The sequence below is a fragment of the Misgurnus anguillicaudatus genome, chromosome 12 (genome assembly GCF_027580225.2).
Source record: "Misgurnus anguillicaudatus chromosome 12, ASM2758022v2, whole genome shotgun sequence".
Classification (NCBI taxonomy): Eukaryota; Metazoa; Chordata; class Actinopteri; order Cypriniformes; family Cobitidae; genus Misgurnus; species Misgurnus anguillicaudatus.
The window spans coordinates 37,572,450-37,592,726 of record NC_073348.2 but is presented as its reverse complement, the minus strand read 5'-3'; positions in this window follow the sequence as shown (position 1 = coordinate 37,592,726).

Here is a 20,277-nt window from a genome sequence, read left to right as displayed (position 1 = left end):
AATAAAGAACAATACATATACATTACATACATGCACACATAGCCAAGCCATTTAAACTTTTAATTTATTTAAAAAATAAACGTAACTTGGTGAAAACGTTATAAAAAACATTACATTAAAGAGAAATATAGGTGAAACAGACTTACTACAGAACACCGGATCCATAAAAATCAGAGTTTAACGCTAAACACTTCACACCGCTATTGCAGAGCTGTCACTTTCTGCCACCAGTTGGGCTCCGCCCACAAAAAAGTCATCTCTGTTCGCAAACACGCAAAAGGTCTATACTTACCAAAATGTGCTCCTGTTTAGGCTCGCTGTCTCTGCAAGATTCGGTGGGTGATTCAGATTTCTCTTGGCACAGGCAGGTTGTTCACGTCACATCTACGTTAGAGATGCGTGGATGGGCTATTATTTCATCCGCAACAGCATCACAAAACTCATCATCCGTCCGCCATCCAACCACACCAACGTTTTTGACCAATTTTCAAAACCACACCCGCCCGCCATCCGCTGATAGGCGATGCAAGGCGCTGTTGAAGACAGCTGCGAGACTAGAAAGCTCTCAGTGAACTCCGTCTTCGATCGGTGCACAGGGACAAAAATAAATAAATACCCTAAATTAAATGCACAAATTACATAGCCTGCACTGGTGTCATCCTGATTTACCACTTTGTAAAACTTATTCCAGGCAACACTTTTCTGACCTTCTATTTCCTTTGTTTTTAATTCTCCTTTTTTGAGTTTGTCACGTACCTTCTTCGCCGGCGTTGCCATCTCTGATAATAACAAACATTCGATCTGCGTATACCGACTATCCATATTGATGCAAATTTGACCATTTCAAAGTGTGCTCGATTTTTTTGGATGTAGGTATAGTCAGATAACAATATTTAACAATGTATACATATATTTTTAATTTGATTGGTTCAACCGCCCGCCAACCGCCCGAATTTAATTAAAATATTATTTTTCGTCACGTCATCCCCCCCGATTCGCGGTTTATAAACTACTTACAGGCTGTGAGTCAGAAGCGGGGAAATTATGAAAATGATCATCGTGTCCACTTCAACAGGCCCAGGAAGTAAACTTTTGCCTACAATCTATGTGTTCATTGTAGTCCAAGAAAAAATCATTTATGTTGGAGACGATAACTTGCATCATCGTTTTCTTTGTACCTTTTGCATATTGTTAACATGTACTTAGGTACACTGAAGGAAATGTAAAATTGTGAATCAAATAATAGGTGCTCTTTAAAAAGTAAAGCTGCACAAGTCCTTCTGGGAAGTTCGTATTTTCAAGTTGGGAAGTGCTTGTTTGGCTGGAGCAAAATGGTCTTCTCAATAAAAATATATATACATTTTTTTAACAGCTTTATTCACAGACGAGTCACAAAATCAAGTCTATTTCTGAAGCAGAGTAAATTCATACAAATTTAAAGGATTAGTCCATTTTCTTTAAAAAAAATCAATATAATTTACTCAGCACCATGTCATCCAAAATGTTGATGTCTTTCTTTGTTCAGTTGAGAAGAAATTATGTTTTTTGAGGAAAACATTCCAAGATTTTTCTCATTTTAATGGACTTTAATGGACCCCAACATTTAACAGTTTTACGGCAGTTTAAAATTGCAGTTTCAAAGGACTTTAAACGATCTCAAATGAGGCTTAAGGGTCTTATCTAGCGAAACGATTGTCATTTTTGGCAAGAAAAATAAAAAATATGCACTTTTAAACCACAACTTATCGTCTTCCTATACGGTCATGTGACGCGCCAGCGCGGCCTCGCGTAATTGCGTGATGACATCGAAAGGTCACGTGTAACATATATGAAACGCACATTTGCGGACCATTTTAAACAATAAACTGACACAAAGACAAAATTTCTTCTTGACTGAACAAAGAAAAACTCAACATTTTGGATGACATGGTGGTGAGTAAATTATCTGGATTTTTTTTTTTTGACTAATCCTTTAACCAAAGACATTTCAGTTACTTTGACATGTTTCACGCCAACTATTGATCAAAAAAGTACTTGTAAGTTTATCTCATACAATAAATATTAAAATATATAACTAATTTAGATAAAAAGACTAACAAATAAAAAATCCTCCCCTGAAAAATAATGAATATAATAAGCAGTAAATAAATATAATTAAAGACAATTTAATGAGCTTACGCATTAATAATGCCATATCATGGCTTAAGTTCAAATAAGGTTTATATGCTGTCTGCATATTTTAGCGTACAGTACTGACTATTTTCACCGTCTCACGCTCCCTGGAGCCCAGATCCAGCTGTCAGTACACAGATGCTGGCCCCACAGGAGCCCACGCTGGCCCCGATGCGCTAGATTCATGGAGCCGAACGGTGGACAGCTTCTGTGTAATGAGAGCGACCCTTTCCCTCGACAGTAAACGGCTGACTGAATACTGATGTGTGATGTGACAGTCTCTTATCTTGAATAAAGTCCATTCAGAAAATGAGAGCGAACACAAATGCGCTTTTGTTTTGTAAGTTGCTCCTTCTGGTTCTGGTTTATGCAATTTCGGGGCCCGCTGAGACTTCAGCGCGAGTAAAACACACTGTAGCGTGAACGTGTGTGTGGTCTTCTTGTCTTTTTAATACTGCTTTATTAAAGAGAACATGCTAGCGGCTAATTAGACGTAGTTTGATCGCCGAGCTTCTCTCTGTGGACTGAATGCTTGTGTTGAGTTTTGTGCTGTTTTGCTGACATTGACCCTGTCACAGCTCTTCAGATGCCACACTGAGACGTGACTGGAAAGGCAGAGCAGGAGAGCCGTTTTTACATTGTATTGGTCGATTCACGGACCAATGAAACGTCGGCGTTTGATGCATGCCTAATTTTGCCAAACGCATGCTTTGTTGTCTTCACAGCCAAATGTGGCTTATTTTGGACCACTATTTTGAGTAAAAGTTTCAATGTTTTTGGTAGTAGTTGAGGAGATATGTGGATTATTTTTTTTTTTAGATCTGTTGCAATATTAACAGCAATATGCATTTTATATAGAAGTATATTAGTTCAGTTCCTCATTATAAAAATAGTTTACCCAAAAACTAGGGCTGTCACAATTATGAAATTTAGCTGATGGTTAATTGCCTAATAAATTGTGATGATTTATTGTCTGTTTTATTGCTTTGACATTTAATTCTCATAATTTTTTGTTTGTTTATGAAATATTTTTCTCACATGGTTGTGATTATTTAAATAAAATAGGGATGCACCGATATGGAAATTTTGGCCGATACCGATAACTCTTTATATTTGTGGGCGATAACGGATATATATATATATAGGCCGATAAATATTCATATTATTTTCACAATGAAAAACTCCCAGACCGCGGACATCTTGTCTTTGCGCTAGACTAGCATACTTCTTAAGCCCGCAACACGTGTCATCTTCGTGCAATGCCACAAAAAGCACCAATCAAAACTCCACATGGCCAGTAATGAGCAAGTGAAGTGGTTCAACAAACCAAAATAATCCATCATTTATCGGCTTTCATTTATCAGCCTAATTTTGCTATCAGACCGATAACCGATAATATTAAAAATAAGCAGTTATCGGGCGATAACGATATGTCGGCCGATATATCGTGCATCCCTAAAATAAAATCTTTTGCAAGATTCACTTGGCAGTAAATAATACACATAATACATATTTAAAAGTAATTATTTCATGAAAATATCTTTCAAAACCTGAAATTCTTTATAAGAAGTAAACACAATGAAGTGTCTGAAAAACAACAAAAAATGCAAAAAACTAAGCTGAGTATACCAGAACAGGCCTTAAATAGTAGCCAATCCTACTTATGATATGGTACTGGACCTGTAGTGCCTCCAAAAAAAATCTATTTCTTACAGATAGGTTAAGAATAGCATCCTTTACTTCCCTAAATTTGGAATTTTTGAATGGCTTTGCAATATATATCGATACACTGTCAGTTAAGGAGCGCCATCTGATACCGTCTCATTTATACAGGCGCTGCAGCTCCCCCTTGTGTTTTTAAAGAGATGTGCAATCATTGCGGTGATCTTAAATCATCGCAATTAGGGATGTCTCAATCGGATATGCTGGATCGGTATTGGAGCCAATCCGGGCTTTTTGGCTAGATCGGACATCGGATCGAGGACCGACAACATGACCGATCCAATTCCGATATGTGCGTTAGCGTAGTTGTTACTGACAAGCTATTAAAAGGACAACGTATTATAAAATCACCATAAACGTTTTATGCACTATAATCAAAGTCTTATAATACACTCAATAGCTTCATGTGAAGAAACAAACGCACATTTAAAGATATTTATGTTCACAGAAACACTAACTTACTCGCAAACTGGGTTAATTCACTGGTAAAGCGGACAGATGAAACGCGTCACACAATATAACTGTAGGCTATTTTAAAAATCTGATTTTACAAAGTCTCAGTAAGCCGTTGGATGGATGCAATTCACTTTGTGCTGAGCACACGATGCATCTATTCTCGTTGTGTTTTAACAGTTATAAACTTTCCATTGCAGTGCGAGGATTCCCATTGATGATTCAAGGGCATCAATTCTGCGCCCAGGAAGCCCATAAGCGTAGTGTTCACAAGGATTTAGGCACATCAATTATGCCCCCGGAATGTGCATAAAACTCCAATCAAGCGCATAATTCCCAAAATAACCATCTGCACACTAAAGCTTTTTTACTTTGACAGTTTTACGCAATTAAGGAAAAAATATTTAGCATACTTAATTGATCAAACGTACCTATTATATGTTCTCCTAAACACTGCCATGATTAATAATTACTAATGTTTCCTGTAACTTGTAAATCATTTTAAATCATTGATTTAAAATGATACTAGATGTAGCAGAAAGCACTATACGCATTTAATTACAGTAGTATCGGGCATATATCGGTATCGGCTGATATTCGTAATTCTGATATCGGATCGGAAATGAAAAAGTGGGATCGGGACATCCCTAATCGCAATGTTGTCAAATAATCGCGATGAGACAATTATTTAATCATTGTGACAGCCCTACCAAAAACACATTATTGCGATAATAGCGCGAAAGGTCATGGGTTTGACACTGATAAAATGTGTACCCTGTAATGCATTGTAAGTCACTTTTAAATAAAGTATTATTTTTTCCTACTATGGAAGTATATTGGGCTCATGTACAGTTTGGTTACAAACATTCCTCAAAATATCATCTTTCGTGCTCATCAAATAAATGTATACAGGTTTGTAACAACATGAGAGCGAGTAAATGACAGAATTTTCATTTTTGGGTGAACTATCCCTTTAAACTGACTGCATGTCTGGGTTATATTTGCATTTGCATTACATGTATGCGTTATGTTTTTATCAAAAGTGACTTACAAGGTATACATTTTATCAGTGTGTACCCTGGAGTCAAACCCATGACCTTTTGCGCTATTATTGCAATCCCATTCCACTCAAGCTACAGGAAGTCCTGCAGGATCTTCATAGTTCACCCCTAAATTCAAATGAGACAACAAAAATTATTACGCATAAAAATAAAATAATAATAAAATAGGCTAAAAATAATAAAGTAGAATAAAAAAAATACAAATAATTAATAATAATAAATTATTATTTATTGTAGGTCAGTAGATATATGGAGGAAGAGGGTTACTTAATTCTTAAAACAATTAATTGCTTAGTGGTTGTAAAGTTGGCTTCATCTTCTCAACAAGAATTTTAATTTCATTTTAATCCTTTGTTTTAATATATGACCCTGACACGTTTGTGAGATTCGCTTGCATCTTTGTTTGCGCGCTTGTTTTTTTTTATTTTGCACCCCAATTAGTTATGAATAAGAAAACATTTGACCTATTTTGGAAGTTGGAAGATTTTTTTAATTAAGTTTTAGTTTCTATTTAAGACTTGACTTGTCTGGGGGGGGGGGTGTTCTTCCAACCATATTGAGCACGGTTCAGATATAGCCAATGGCACAACACTCGACTCTATTATAGACTTGATATAGAGGGCGTTCCTAAGAGACACACAAGATTTCTCTTTTTCCAGCTCCCTTTCTTTCTTTCTCGCCGACTGTTTTGAATATCCTAAGGTACCATGACCTGAGAAAGTATAAATGGCATTGGTGCCATTTAAAGTGGGTCATTTGACGATTTAGGCGTTTTAAATGCTTTGCACAATTATGGAGCAAATCATGTGTGTCTTTAAGAAATGGCTATTATTTTAATTGCCTAGTTCTTAATACAAAAGGCCAACAACAAATACAATACAGAATATATAATTATTTAAGATGCAGTCAGTGTGTGCTTCCTAAAGCAAGCATGAGTATTTATATTGATCATATTTAGCGAGCAAACGTTACCGTTTGTACTAAATGGACATTTACAAACTGTATAACTTGCAGAGGAGGATTGTGCTTTCGTATATGTAATGGGTAAACAATATAAGATAGCCGACAATAACAACACACTATCCATCATATGACAGTACAATACACAAAACTGCCTAAAAGACAAACATCTTAGCTATTGCGTAGAAATGCCCCGACAACCTCCCTTGCATCATTCAGAATAATATAGCGCAATTTCCCATCTGATAGATTTAATTGCATTAATGTGTTGATGGATTTTAGTTGTTGTTCCTGGTGAGGAAGACTGTGAATCACAGTGCGGGTGTTCCCCGGTGCCTTTCAAGATCAAAAATCAAGTTTTGTTAAATGAGAAAAATGATGAGCTTCTGGCCAGAGAAAAAAATCGTGATATGGAGAATAAACATGCTTTAAACTACTCGAAACACACTTGGGTGTTTGTATAAAAAAATAGAGATCCGTTGGAAGAAGAAAAACAACTGTGGTATCAGATCTTTTGCACTGGGAGATCAAAATAGGACACATTATAGCCAGCAGCGTGTGGTAATTATCTCTGACTGTGAGCCAACAGTGTCTCGGTACTGAGAGCCAGAGGGCGACAGCGCTGGAGTTTACAGTCAAATGTCAATCATATAGGATCTCTGATGACTTGAAAACATTTAATTCAGCTGATCGCTCTGTTAGACGTATCGCTATGTTTATGTCAAAAAGTGCCCGATGTGTTTTTGGAATCTTGGAATTGTGGCGAGACTGAATCTGATCGTGGCCATCTAACCTTCCAAAGGATTTTGAAATGTAGTTAAGTGAGGAAATATAGATTTTGTGTCAGTGTGATGCCTTATGCATAAAGAATAGCCTGTTGGGAGAAACACATTTTAGCGCTTCAAAGCAGCTTTACAAGATGAAGAAAAGAACAGAAATATGGGAAAATTATTAAAGGGATAGTTCACCAAAAATGAAAATACTCACCCAGCTTGTGTTGTTACAAACTTGTATGAATTTGTTCTGCTGACCACAAAGGAAGATATTTGTAATGAAGCAGAAAACAGAAGCACCATTCACTTCCATAGTAATAAAAATACTACTTTAGAAGTAAGTGGTGCTCGAACACAGCAGAACAAAGAAATTGATACAGGTTTATAACAACGTGACGTGAGTAAATTACGACACAATTTTCATTTAGGGTGAACTATCCCTACCCCCATATATATATAATATAATCAGTGCTGTCAAAAGATTAATCACAATTAATCGCATACAAAATAAAAGTTTTGTGTGTGTGCACTGTGTGTAATTATTTTGTATATACAAATACACACATACATGTATACATGTAAGAAATTATTTTAAAAATGTATTAAAATAAGTATTTTAGATGGTTTCAGCAGTAACAACATAAACAAGCAGCTGTCGTGGTCCGCACGTAACTTCCGGTAAATTCCGCTAAGAATAAAGAACAACAAAGTTCTTTACATGTAGTTTATTTACAAGTAGGGATGCACGATATATCGGCTGACATCTCGTTATCAACCGATAACTGCTTATTTTTAATATTATCGGTTATCGGTCTGATAGCAAAATTAGGCCGATAAATGAAAGCCGATAAATGATGGATTATTTTTGTTTGTTGAACCACCTCACTTGCTCATTGCTGGCCATGTGGAGTTTTGATTGATGCTTTCTGTGACATAGCACGAAGATGACACGTGTTGCGGGCTTAAGAAGAGTATGCTAGTCTAGCGCAAAGACAAGATGTCCGCGGTCTGCAAGTTTTTCATTGTGAAAATAATATGAATATTTATCGGCCTATAGATATCGGTTATCGCCCCCAAATTTAAAGAGTTATCGGTTATCGGTATCGGCCAAAATTTCCATATCGGTGCATCCCTATAGGAAACCAAAACATTTGTTATTTTCGACAAGGCATTTGTCCAAGAGATCAGTTTAGCAACTAGTCAGACTATTAAAAAACAAAACCGGAAGTAAAGTTTGGATCCAGACGTGTATCGCATCAGGGCACGAGCGTCCGATGAAACGTCTATATATATATTTAAAGGTGCAGTGTGTAAATTTTAGCGGCATCTAGTGGTGAGGTTGCGAATTGCAACCAATGGCTCAGTCCATGCTGTTCCCTCGCTTTTAAAACGCATAGAGAAGCTACGGTAGCCACCACCAAAAAATATCATTGACGGAGACAGATAAGTAAAAAACGTTTGTCCGTTAAGGCCTTTTGTAGAAACATGGCGGCACAAAATGCCGACTTTCACGGGGCAAAGCAAATCGTATGAAAATGTAAGAATATGGTCATACGAACTAATACGAATAAGCCACCTCGTAAAATACGAATTGCCATGAGATAGCGTTGGTCTCCCAGTAGCAAGCCAATAGTGCGACAGCAGCAAGGAACCAAAATGTAACTTGTGATGAAAGAAAACCTTGTAAGAAACCAAGCTTAGATTTAATCGCGATCAAATTTTTATTTTTCTCCACACTGTACAAAAAACGTTGCTGGATTTTACATTTTTAGTTTAATCAACTCAGATTTGCAAGTCATTTGACTTACTATTAATTATCTATTAATTATATCTAGTAAAAAACGTTTGTCTGTTAAGGCCTTTTGTAGAAACATGGCGGCACAAAATGGCGACTTCCACATAAGGGGACCCTCGTGTATGTAGATAAAAACATTCTACGGTAATGAAAACATAACGGTTCATCATAAAAAGGTCTTTATACACCTCTAATAATATAGTTTTGTATATTATTTAGCATTTCTGTCAAGAGATAATTTTAAAAATTACACACTGCACCTTTAAATACATGCATGCATGTGTGTGTATTTATATATACAAAATAATTACACACAGTGCGCACACATATATTATGTAAAAACAAACTTTTATTTTGTATGTGATTAATCGCGATTAATCTTTTGATAGCCCTTAATATAATCTGTGGTGGCCGATGACTTTTTTCGAGGGCGCACAATGCGAAGCTCACCACAACATGTATGTGTGGCTCATCATTTCAGAATATGTGTTCGCCGCGTCATGTAAACTTATGTCCAACACATGTCATGTCAAAACACGTGTCTGCGGCAGATGGCGTTTATAATAAAGGAGATGCTCGCATTTGCCAGATACTAAGTGTCTTGCGAGTATTTTGCGAAAGTGATTGTCTATTTTATCATGAAATATTTTGACGCACATGCAGCGGCACGTATTTTGAAATGACGCATGATGCACATGGTTCACATGACGCAATTAACACACATTTTGACATGATGAGAAACACACATGACACTCCGAACGCACATTTTGAATTCGCGTCGCCCTATTGTGAAGTCACCAACCGCCACTGAATATATATGCGTATTATATATTGTCCTTTAATAGATTATAATCCAATAAAACTGTATATACCTTTTCACTGATTATCAAACATGTAGTATGATAAATTCTAAAGAAAAAAAATAAGAGCAGGAGTTTGACTTTACATAATTAATTTGCAATAATACCATAAACAGCAGTGCATATAGAAATTATATCAGCATCAATAAGTGAAATAGCGACGTCTGTAAGATTGTAGTCGGACCATTACAAGAAAAGCTATATTAAGGATTTACAAAACCTTAACGTAAGTATAACTAATGTCGTCCCTAGCCTGATCTCACAAGAATTCTTATAGACTACGTATTTTACAAGTTGGCTAATTTGTACGAAGTGAATTGTACCAAAACATACGATTATCATTAAAAAACGAAAACGAAACCTCGCTCTTAACAATGTCACGTGGCAAAGGCAAATCGTATGAAAATTTACGAATATGTTCATACGAACTAATGCGAATAAGCCACCTCGTAAAATACGAATTGCGTTGACCTCCCAGTATAGCAATAACCAATAGTGCGACAGCAGCAAAGAACCAACATTTCACTTGTGGTCAAAGGAAACCTTGTCAAAAAACAATCTTAGATTTAATGGCGATCAAATTTTTATTTTTCTCCACACTGTAAAAAAATCTTTGTTGCCATAAAAAAAATTTTGTTCAGTCAACTCCTATTTCAAGTCATTTTAACTTACTATTATTTATCTTAGAGAGAAGTCAACTTAATTGTATAAATTGTAGCAACTCATCTCTTGTCAAGATAAGTAATAGTAAGTTGACATGACTTGTAAATCAGTTGAGTTAATTCAACTTAAAAAATTTAAGGCAGCAAAGAATTTTGAACAGTGCATGGCTCCGGCTTCTCGGGTTATTTCTCAACCATCTCAAACTAGTCTCATCTTAGATCTCAATAGTCTCAGAAACTATGCTCATATTAAGTTTACCAAAAGATGAAATCAAAAGTCTGAGTTACAACATCCACAATCACAGTTTATATCTTTAAGAAACAATAAAAAAATTTGTTTCTGTAATTTAATAAATCTGTCTATTATCATTTCGAGGTGCGAGTGTCCATCATAGTTAAAATTCATTAAACTAATTAAAATTTACAGCATAAATTGGTAGTAGTACAAAATAAATCTGAAGCTTTTTTGTAGGTTCAGATTCATTTAACCATATTGTTTGTCTAAATCATCAAATCAAATAAAAATTTATTTGTATATAATTTCTTACTGTATAAATGAAATATGTTATGCACAGTGTGATATAGTAAGGTCATATATATCAACATATATTTCCTAAAATTCTTTCGCATCATCTCTTACACTTTGTGTAACTGGTTTTATTTTCGTCTTCACACTTGCTCTCTGCATATATCTCTCTGTCTCTCTTATGTTAACCTGTCGATGGCGTGTGCAGTGTGAATCTGACCTCCATCTGCCCATATGTGACTCTTCACCCTCTCCCGTGACCTCTACGCTCCGTTCTGACAGCCCGTGATTAATTGCTCAGTCGTATATGATTCATACCATAGAAATATTTCACAATAATGGACAACAGGTGGCTGTTCAGGACATTATTTTCAAAAGCAAGTGCGTCTATGTGATGGACGGTGTGCCTTAAGATCACAACGATAGAATGTTGTCATAATATTGAAAAATATTTTATACTTTTAGCTATTTATTTTAAATGTAAATCTTACATTGTTGAAGCGTCCTAAGTACTTTCTAGAGCGTTTGGGTGGTCATAAAGGGTCCATCATACAGTGGCCATTAAATAAACCGCTAGTCATGCAACTAATTTAGTTATTTATGTATGGCTATGTATATGCAACAGGCCACTGGTCTCTATAGTCTGTAGTGACGTAGTCTGGATTGTCTTTTTTTTTACATTGAAAACTTTTGTTCATGACTTTTGAGATTGATGTCATTTCACGAAGCTATTTTGCGTTGGCAATACAATTATATAGGATCATTTAATTGTTCTCTTGTTACCCATCAACGGTTTAATAACATTTTTTGTTTGTTTGTCTGCCTGGCATAAGATGTAAAGCTGTAGCACATCTCTATTCAATAGGTTTAAAGGTTGTTTAAAACAAATAATTAAGACAAATTGGGTGATTCTCACGAAAACTTGGTTTTAAAAATGTCAAGCATGAAAATGTAAAAATTACTTTTTTTCCCATCAGACATTGAAAAACAAAGTCTGGAGTAAATGGGAACATTAATTTAAAAACTTTTACTTATCATTTAACACTTTTTGTAACATAATTTAAAAAATTAGTCCTAAAAAATCTCATTACCGCAACAGTCAGAAAACATCAACACTGACATATTTTCAAAATGACATGACAAACCTGAAAGAACATAATTTGGAGATTCTGCACATGCATTTAAAATCAAAGTATTATGCTTCTATTAATTAAATTAACATTTAATAAGCATCTGTTGCGGTAATGATAATCAAAATGTTGTGTAAGCATTCTGACAAGACAATATTTCAAATTAACTGTAAAAAAATTATCTTACCTGGTAGCCATCTTGAAGTAACTGGTCCATGTGCTTGGTCACTCAAAATCAAACTTTATTAAAATTCTGTATGTGTGCTTAAAATGTTCTAAAAAAGTGTTGCGGAGGATGAGAACATCAGGCATGGACACATCATTTTACAAATTTTTCTTCATTATTATTATACATGGATATTCAGTAAATATTTTTTCTGTCATCTAAAGTAGTCTAGCAAAACATCTGTTTATTTTTTTCTTAATATTTTTGTGTTAATTTGATTAAATTACAACATAACGCATGTTCAAACACAGCCGGACACATTGCGGTAATGAGAATTTCAGCAGAAAATGAGATAAAATGTACAATTATAAATTCTTATGTTGAAATCACACATTGTGCAAGGTAGAACACAGTATTGTGGTAATTCTGATGCTTTTTAATGTTACTATATTACACATTTTAAAGCTAAAATCATTAGTGCCGTGGTGTTTCAATGGTTTCGTGAGAATCACCCAATTATTGCTTTATTTAGGCTGTTTATGCACTGTAAATTTGCTGTAGTTATGCAGCTGTTTGCCAGTAACTTACTGTAAATTAAATTTTATGTTACTTACTGGCAACAGTTTGTTTAAAGTTAAATAAACATTAAACATTGACAAGTCTTTGTCTTTAAAACTATAAAATAACTGGGAAACAGAAATCCTCATCAACCTTTTTCTCTTTTATCCTGTTTCCCAGAATGCTTTGCATGAGGCTGTTATTTTATAGTTTTATTCTGTACAGATAAACACTTGTTAGTATTTAATGTTCATTTAACTTTAAATAAACTGTTGCCAGTAAATAACATACACTGTAAAAAATTTCTGTAGAAATTACAGTATTGCTTGGTATAACTGGCAACTAGCTGCCAGTAACTTACTGTAGATTTTATATTTATGTTACTTACTGGCAACAGTTTGTTCAAACTAAGTTAAATAAACATGAAACATTTTCAGTCTTTTTCTTCTACAGTAAGTTACTGGCAACCAGCTGCATTATTACAGCATAAATTTACAGTGTACATTTAAATCTACAGTAATTTACTGCCAAACAGCTGCCAATATTACTTTCTAAAAAACAATTTACAGTGTAGGCCTATTGCCGTAATTTATAGTCATCGTCTTATTTGTTTATAATTAATAAAATAGTTTGTTATATCAGTTAACTTATATAGATATCAGATAACTCATTAACATAATTTGCTGCCAAAACAAATGCATAGACTGCGTTGGTGTTGTTTTTGTGGACTGAAACGCACGCACACTCGCTGACACGCAGTCAGCTCATGAGTTTGGTCTCTTTCATTTATGAACTGTTGGAGGTCTTTTTATTTGCGTGGCCCCGGGCGACGTTTCCCACCGGCAGTGATCCACGGGTTCGACTGGACCGCTGTGATGCTTGTCCCACAGATACTGACACTCGGAGTTCAGCTCCATCGGCTCAGACGCAACCGAGAGCTCCGTTCACATTCACACCTGCAGGAAAGAAAAATCGCAGCGTCTCTATAGATAAGATGTTTCTCTTGGGCAGGAGTGGGATTGAATCGACAGCGAATGGAGATTTGTGCTCTCCAAGTCTCCTGATTCTCAGATTTTCCCTCCAGTAATACGTAAACACAGAAATTTCACGTCTTTTGACTGAGGAAAGATCTTAGCGAAGTTGCAATGCATGCACGGCAAAGTCTGCAAAAGTTTGATTTCTCGTTCATTCTTCCTCATTCATTTGTACTCGGCTATCTTTGTGTCTTTTTTATTTATCCTGAAATTTTTTATAGAAAAAGACGATACATTTGAATGAAAGTAGCTTTGGATACTAAATGAATGTGTAGTGTAATATAAATGATTAATATAAAAATTGTCTTGCCATATGCCTGCATACAAGTACGCTACAGTGCATATGAAAACACATTACATACATTAGATTGCTTTTCCAATGCTAAACAGACAAACTGGAAAGGAAGCAGATCAGTATGTAATTCTCTGGGCTAAACTATATTAACAGCTCGAGCTTTGATAACAACCTCTGTACGGGTTGAAGGCAAAAAATCCCCCTTCATTTTCTTTATCCCAAGGACAAACGTGTGGCACGGCTGGTTGAGACGTACAGAATCCATTATCAGAAAGCCTGGAGGTAAAACAGACAGCACAGGTTCAATCAGAGAACAGACTCAATAATGTTCATACCCCGTGGAAGAATTAGCTCACCATGTTCAGATTTTCATTTGCTTTTCAAGAATCTTAAAGAAGTCTGAAGAACAAGGTCATTTATTTAATGGCATAATGTATATCACTGAAGCTATAACATGAAGATAAAGGTTCCCATTAACACCCAAAATGGTTTTCAACATAACGCTTAATTCCACTAAGAACGTCTTTATTTGCTAGTTAAAAAATAATAAAGAAACATGGTTTGTTTCCCCAAAGAATCATCAAGTGGTAGGGGCTTTCAAGAACCATTTTTGTATAAAAAAAACCTTGAAGGCCCTTTTGTGAAACAGAAAGGTTCTTCGGATGTTAAAAATGGTGGCAAAATGCTTCCTCTACTATGGCAGTGGTTCCCAAACTTTTCGGCGTGCATTTGTAGGGTATATCTCTTCACCGTCCTCCCAAAGACAGTTTATGGCACGAAACAATCTCAAACTTAGAATTTCTTAGAACTTAGAACATTAAATGATACAATGTAGAGCTATATTATTTATTTTTCCGAGGTTTAATTGTTTAAAATTGATGATAAATCAAATCATTTAAAAAAAGCAACACTCGTTAAACAAAATTATTAAAAATATTCTTTATTATCATGGAAATACATGAAACAATTTGAAGAACAGCGATATAAATATTCCTGTAGACATTTCCTGGAATAGCGATGGTAGTGGCACAAAGGGAGTTTCTACACGAGAGCGCCCCCTGGATTTGGGATGTGCTGGGATTTCACTGTATTTCATTAAAATTAATTAATTGAGAAAACACACATTTGCACGTTTAATTGTTACAGCCCTATTGAAATGTTGTACCTTTTGTTAGGGACCTATTGTGTACCTTAAGGGGGCGTGTACACCAAAGTGTTTAAATGCGGGTGAAAACGTAAGACGGATGCCGACTGTCGCCGCTTGCCAGTAGGGCTGTCAAAATGATTAAATAATCGTCTCGTCGCAATTGTTTGTCCTCTTCGTAATGATTTCAGATCACCGCAATGATTGCACATCTCTTTAAAAAACACAAGGGGGGGCTGCAGCGCCTGTATTATGAGAAAGTATCTGATGCAGAGCAAAGCAGTGGAAAAACAGCATTTAAAGAAATGCTGCAAAACTTTGATAAGCAGTATGAACTGCCAGGAAAAACATACATTTTCAAAACAGCAATTCCAATTTTAGGGAAGTGAAGGATGCTATTCTTAATGATCTGTAAGGAATTGATTTTTTGCAGCCACTACAGACATGTGGTCCAGTACTAATATGACCTTAGTATGATTGGCTACTATTTAAGGCCTGTTCTGGTATAGTCAGTTTATTTTGATTGCATTTTTATTTTGTGTTTATTTCTTAAGATTTTTCAGTATTTAAAATATATATATATATAATTAAATAAATACTTTTAAATATGTGTTGTGTATTAATATTACTGCCAGATAAACCTTGCAAAAAATATTTAAAATAATCACAACAATGTGTGAAAATTATGTCATGAACAAACAAATAAAAGTATGAGAATTAAATGTCAAAGCAATAAAATCGATAATTAATCGTCACAATTTATTAGACAATTAACCGTCAGTCGTTGCCAGTGTTTTTTTCAGCTAAGCGCTTTGGTTGCTATGATACTTCTGCTTTGTTTATCAGTCATTAAACCATGCTCAGTTGTTGAGATATTTGTCCCGCCCCTCCTCCACTATGATTGGATGGTGAAAAGTGAGAAGTCAGATTGACAAGCGTGACGCTTCCATTGAAAACAATTGAAATTATATGCCGGCGTAAACGCCTTGGTGTACACGCCCCCTAAGGAACCATTTTCTACCAGTTAAATTTTAGGGGTACAAAACTGTACCTTTAAAGGTACATGAAAGATCCTTAAGGGTGGTTTCCCGGACAGGCCAGAACTTTGATTAGGAAATATAACTAGTTATAACAAACCTGCTGCCTTACTAAAACATTACTGGCATGCATTTTGAGGAAGAACACTGATGTATTTTAAGATATGATAGTCTAAGACTAGTTTAATCCGTGTCCGAGAAACCACCACTAAATGTCCCCAAAAAGGTTTAGTATACCTGTAAAGAAACGAAACCTTGTGGTACCAGTTTTATATTTTTTTCTGACAACAAATAATTAGCAAGGAAAAGTAGAGATACATTTATAAACCTTTGTTTTTGGAGTTTGTTGTCTTCTCTGTGAGTTCAGGTTTCAAATCAAGGCGATTTGTTTTTTACTTTACATTTCTTTTAAATAAAAACAAATTGTGATAGTATGACATCACAAATGCAAATAATTGTCATGTAATACAATGAAGTTTTTCTAAAAACTTTCTCTGTGCCATTGGTCGGTCAAACCGATAGTCCCGCCCCAAACTCACGCCATTGAGTTTGTTGTTTGTCAGGCTATAATGTTACAGCGCTACACAGCGACATTGTTTACACTTTTTTTTTAAGGAAATCAATTTACCAATGTCTAATTTTAGATGACAGCACTTTTTAAACATTAAAACTTGAATGGACTCACCAACAATTTGATCATTTGTAATTAATGTGAAGAAGCTTTCTTTCATGAACAAATGAGAGTTGTTAAAATGATCTGTCTGTCTAAAATGTATATTTAAAGTGATAATGCGGATTTGAGAATTATAATAAAATCAAAAGCAAAAATGCTATTAAAAAAAGTATTCGTCCATCATCACTTATATGATGTGTTGATTTGATGTGCGTGCGTGTGTGTTCATGACATTAATGAGTGGGCTGCCAACAAGCTGTTGTGTAAGATTTTGTGTCGCTCCAGCATTTTATTCTATAGAGGTGTGAAGACTTTGGGGGGAGGTGTAATCCTAAGAGCCTTCATTGCAGCATTAGCATTACAATTTTATTAATTTGACACTTCAAATATGAAATTCACCCTTATAAAAGTGTGCTTGTGTGACACAATCTCATGGAAATCCATATTTTGTATGAATTTGCATCGAATCTCATTCGTATCTGCTTATTAAGGCCTACTGACATTGAAGTTAAAGGAGCAGGGCTTAATTTGTGTACTTTTTCAGATAATGGTACATTTTTGTAAAATTCACATCACAAAACCGTGCATTACAAGATATATATATTTTTGTTACAGTATGTGCTCGAAATTTTGGTTTTCGCTCTAGCACTGAGCTCTACAGGAACAAAATAAAGCCCATATATATATATATATTATACATAATGTTGCCTAGATGTCCAAATACTTGTTGTATATCTGTTAATACTCTAAACATAGCTCATGTGCTTTTGTAGGGACCCTAACCGGTGATTTATTGTCTCAATAACTATGACGTATTATGATAAGTAGCTTTTACTTAAAAACATACATAGTTGACTAGACTCAAAATGCATTGTTCATGCAACAAAAAATAAATAAATAAATGAGATAAACTTAAAGGTATGCATAAAGTTAATTGAAAAATCAGTTGTTTCAACTACAATTAAAATTAAGTAAACGTAACGTAAATTTTAAGTGTAATAAACGTAATATTATTAGTAAAAACGCCGTGAGATTTACCCATAAGCCCTTGCGCCTGAATATTTTTATTATGTTTTTTGCAATAATAAGAACTGATGGGACATTTAAATGATTGATAAAGAGTTGTAGAAAGATGTTAGTGCTGCCTTGCGATTAGTCGCGACTAATCGTTTGCAAAATAACAGTTTTTGTTTACATAATATATGTGTGTGTGCTGTGTATAATAATTATGTTTATATAAATACACACACATACATGTATAATTTTAAAAAAAAAATATATTTATTATATAAATATAAATTATATATAAATATAAACGTGTATATACACATGCAAATGTTTCTTAATTATATACGTGTGCGTGTGTGCGTGCGTATTTATACATAATTATTATACACAGTACACCCACTTATATTATGTAAACAAAAACTTTTATTCTGCAAATGATTAGTCGGAACTAATCGTGAGGCAGCACTAATTGCTTTTGGTAAACATGGACACTGTTCAACACATTATATTTCCACAATAATAAGGACCCACATCAAAATTGCACTTTGCTGTATTTCTGTGGTGAACCAAGTCTAATAAATGACTGCCTCGTGAAGTTTTTTAATAGTTTTTAGTATGCATTGGAATTATATTTGAACAAAAAGTTAAATGAATTTAACAATTTGAGTAAAGTCTAGATCAGGGTTTCCCAAACTTTTCATTTCACGCACCACTTAAATGGGTATAATCTATCCCGAGACCCTTCAATATATTTTTAAATGGAAATATGAGGAACACAAATTTTTTCTCTTTACTGTAATTGAGTAGTTTTTATTTCCCTTGTCATTTTATTAATTAGATGTAAGTTTAACTGCATTATTCAAATACCATATGGTGTATCATATCAGAATTAACGTCATTGCTTGTCATTTGTTGGACTAAACGGTTTATTGTGTCATTCACCGCTACTACAGCCAATCGAGTTTGTGCGACCCACAGTTTAAAAAACCCTGGACTACATGAGCATTATAAGTTAACTGTTAAATATTTTCTTTAAGTAGGTTGAGTAAACTTAAATATTTGTGTAAATTCTGACTTAAAATCTCCTCAAGTTGAATTTACTTAAAAAGTATGATGCAAAAATAGCGCATATGTATTTTAAGTAAATCCAACACATTTACATTTACATTAGAAATGTTGCAAGACAGTGAGGTATTATGGGTCCCTGTTTACTTCATTAGCAGGATTACCATCTTTAACGGGTAGATCAACACCGGCAAACTAACATACCACACGGCTGATTTAACACAATTACCTTGAGTCAGAAGAACGGATGAGAAAGGGTTCTTGTTGCATTTAGGTGACGAATGAATGCACTTATGTGACTGAAGTGTTAACAAATAATTTATCACTGTCATGGCAAATTGCATCACGCGCTTCCTAAAAATGATCTGTTTACTTCATGCATTTGGCAGATGCTTACATCCAAAGCGACTTAAAGGTACCAATACGTGTGTTCCCCCAAACCCATGACCTTTGGCGCTGTTAAGGCCACTAAGCTATAGGAGCGCGTTAAGAGCGTTTGGACAATAAAATGGTTTGATGATCTATTAGATGCCCTCTTCTCACAGATGCGTAAAAGCTGAAGATGTCCAGACAGTTAAGTGGTCTGCAATTACACCGGCAGAAGCGTAATTGAGGGGGGAAAATAATGGACAATGTCGGATAATCAGTGCGCAACAAAAGAGGAGGAGACACTTCTGACTGTCTAAGTGACAAAGCCAAATGAATCCTGTTGATCAAGCCCACCATTCTTGATTAAAATCGGCCTTGTCTTAAAAATAACTATTAATAATAAATATTCAATTATTGTATGACAGCACATTTAGAATTTAAAGAACCAGCTTTTTGAATGCTCTTTATTGTTAATGTATTTATTTATGCATAAAGGCGACTTCCAGTGCATTACAAGATATACTTTTTTTTTAAGTATGTGTGTTCGAACGCATGACCTTTAACACAATACTCTACCTTTGAGTATTTATTTATGTACAAATCCACATTATTTAGTTTCAGAAGACAATGCTTTTTGTTAATCGCAAACAAGTGTCTTTCTCTCTATTCCTACTTTATACATTCGGACACAGTTTCCTTTTAACAGCTGGACCCTTGATCCAAGCACATATCCTGTGATATGAACTGCAAACACAGACCCTCGTCCTGGCCATCAGGAATTCCCTGTGGGTGAGACTGGGCTTCATTCCCAGCT